Source organism: Nicotiana tabacum, chromosome 6 (genome assembly GCF_000715075.1).
Source record: "Nicotiana tabacum cultivar K326 chromosome 6, ASM71507v2, whole genome shotgun sequence".
NCBI classification, from domain to species: Eukaryota; Viridiplantae; Streptophyta; class Magnoliopsida; order Solanales; family Solanaceae; genus Nicotiana; species Nicotiana tabacum.
In genome coordinates this window covers 82,822,930-82,825,536 of record NC_134085.1, presented here as the reverse complement: position 1 = coordinate 82,825,536, position 2,607 = coordinate 82,822,930, and positions in this window count along the sequence as shown.

The following is a 2,607-nucleotide window of genomic DNA, read 5'->3' as shown; positions in this document are numbered from 1 at the left end:
TTTGAGCTGTTGGTTTTGTGAAATCGACTTTCCTCTTATATGAGCCTTACTTGATGTATTCTTCTCATCAGTTTAGCTAGCGTTTAAAATTTACTCTGTTAAAAGGCCTTTGCATCATTGTCCGGACAACTTTTTCCAGAATTGGGAGTATGATGTCGGAGGCGTAGTAACTCGTGTTTTTGTGATATTTGATCGATATAGCGAGTAAGCCTATCATTCAGTAGATGAGATAGAGGACGAAACTCTGCAGTTATATGCATGGATCAGATATGTACGAGGAAAACCGCTTATGCATGGGACCATTTTCAGCCGGAATGCAAAATATTGTAGGCGGTGCATTTTCATGACAGCATTTAACTGCTATCTTGCCGGTATTGTCACTTCTGCCTGATGCCTTTGAAGATGAGTCTGATTTGCTCTATGATCAGTTAAAACAAATTGAAGAAAATCTTGCTACCAAGATTTGCTGAGTGGCTAACTGTTCAATGTTGCTTGGGTTTGTTTTCTATTACTTTCCTAAACCACCTCCACTCACACTTCCCCTGACAGGAAATAACAGCATGGTTTTGAAAGAATATTTTTGGTTATGAGAAACAGCTTTTTCGCTCGTAGAGCAGGAGAAGTATTCATTCTTTTTCTTTTCTTCATTTTTTTTCCTTTCTATAAGTAAAGCAATGACTGTACGATTACCGATAGGATGATCAGATCCATAAACTATTAATGAATTAATTTTGAAGTATGACAAGCTTATCCGTGGAGAAAGAGAGTAAATACAACATAAATGGTGTTTCAAAGTTGAAATTAGAACGCGCGGAATCTTAAGATCTCAACTCTCCACTTAAAACAAAGTCTCGTGGGCAACAAGGGGTAAAAGACTTGGTTCAAGAAATAAAACAGAATACAAGAATATATACAATGTAGAAGAGGACTAGCTAGTTTGTTTTTCATCACTAGTTTATTAACTTGTTTAAGTAAACTGTTTAAAGTCTAGACCCATAATGATACTCTTTCTGCTACTATGTTTATAGAGATGGTTTTAAGATAAATATTTTATCGATATAGAATACTCATATTGATAAAATAAATTGAACCGTTTATTATAAATTGTAAAAATGGAGATTTTACCCTTTTTATCTAATGTTGAATCGACGACCCATTCTAAGTTAGAAGAGCTTTTTGAATTTGGAAAAAAAAAAAAAAAACTTTGCTGAGGGGTTTCATTAATATGTTAATATATTTCAGATCCTACACTCCAAAAGGGTCAGCATATTCATTTTGAGCTTGCTTTGACAGCTGTTCATGCTGATATAAATTTTACGAATAGACAGTTTTGTCTTTCCAAACCAAGTCCAGCACGTTTTTGTTTGTTTTGTCATTATCTGCATAAGATAATGACACTCTTTCTGCTACTATGTTTGTAGAGATGATTTTAAGATAAATATTTTAAATAGGATACTCATATTGATAAAATAAATTGAACCGCTTATTATAAATTGTAAAAATAGAAATTTTACCCTCTTTATCTAATGTTGAATCGACGACCCATTCTAAGTAAGAAGAACTTTTTGAATTTGAAAAAAACAACAACTTTGCTGAGGGGTTTCATTAATATGTGGAGGTGAAGAAGGTAGGATACGCAAAGTTGGCAGGGAGCACAAGCGAGGAGGAAAGGAGAGCGAATAGAGAGAGGTACAAGGTAACAAGGAAGGAGGCAAAGCTGGCGGTCACGGAGGCTAAGAATGCAGCGTTTGGCCGCCTATACGAGGAATTGGGGGAGAAAGGCAGGGACAGGAAGTTGTTTCGGCTGGCTAAAGCGAGGGAGAGGAAGACCCGGGATGTGGACCAAGTAAGGTGCATCAAAGACAAGGATGGTAGAGTATTGATGGGAGAGTCCCAGATTAAGCAGAGATGACAGACGTACTTCTATGGTCTTCTGAACGAGGAGGGGGACCGGGATATAGCGCTAGGGGACTTGGGGCATTCGGAGAGTCTCAGAGATTTTAGGTATTGCAGGAGCATTAAGGTGGAGGAGGTCGTGGGGGCTTTGCGCAAGATGAGTAGGGGTAGAGCGACCGGCCAAATGAAATCCCGGTTGAGTTTTGGAAGTGTGTGGGTAGAGCAGGATTGGAGTGGTTGACTGGGTTGTTCAATGTAATTTTTAGGACGAAGAGGATGCCAGAGGAGTGGAGGTCAAGTACAGTGGTACCGTTGTACAAGAACAAAGGTGATATCCAGTGTTGTAACAATTATAGGGATATCAAGTTACTTAGCCATACCATGAAAGTCTGGGAGAGAGTGGTGGAGGTGAGGGTGAGGAAGACGACGTCTATATCCGACAATCAGTTTGGGTTCATGTCGCTCCACTACGGAAGCTATCTACCTTATTAGGAGGTTGGTGGAGCAGTACAGGGATAGGAAGAAGGATCTGCACATGGTGTTTATTGACTTGGAGAAAGCGTATGACAAGGTCCCTAAGGAGGTGCTCTGGAGATGTCTTGAGGCAAAGGGCGTGCCGGTAGCCTACATAAGAGCAATCAAGGACATGTATCATGGATCTAAGACTAAGGTTAGGACTTTGGGAGGCAATTCAGAGCATTTCCCGATTGT